Raw genomic sequence first — 544 nt, forward strand, 5'->3', positions numbered from 1 at the left:
TCATTTTTTGTGTGTGTCTTTTTGAGACAGGGTCTCCCTGTAGCCGCAGCTGTCCTGGAACTCACTATGTAGACCAGGCTGGCCTTGAACTCACAGAGATCCGCCTGCCTCTGCCTCTGGAGTGCTGGGATTAAAGGCGTGTGCCACCATGCCCTGCTTCTTACTCTTATTTTGAAGCTGTCTAATTAGTACTCTATCCCATTTTTAATTGGTGTTCAGATTTTGAAGGTCCATACTTTAGACATTAATCTCTTGGTACAAGAATACTTTGAAAAAATTCTCTCTTATTCTGTAAGTTTCCTTTTAATTGTCTTGTTCTTTTTGCTACACAGACTTTTAGTTTGCTATAATTTCATTGGTCTGTTTTTCCTTATTTGTGCCTTTGGGAGTAGTCATTGCCTAGGCCAACATGAAGTGTATCCCTATGTTCCCTCATAGTAATTTCAGAGTTTCATGTTTTTCATTGAAGCATTTGACCTGTTTTTAATTCATGGTTGTGTGCAGTGAGAAGAGGGGATTTATCTTACTCTTCTGCATATATATA

Source organism: Nannospalax galili, unplaced genomic scaffold (assembly GCF_000622305.1).
Source record: "Nannospalax galili isolate Female #2095 unplaced genomic scaffold, S.galili_v1.0 scaffold1082, whole genome shotgun sequence".
Lineage (NCBI taxonomy): Eukaryota > Metazoa > Chordata > Mammalia > Rodentia > Spalacidae > Nannospalax > Nannospalax galili.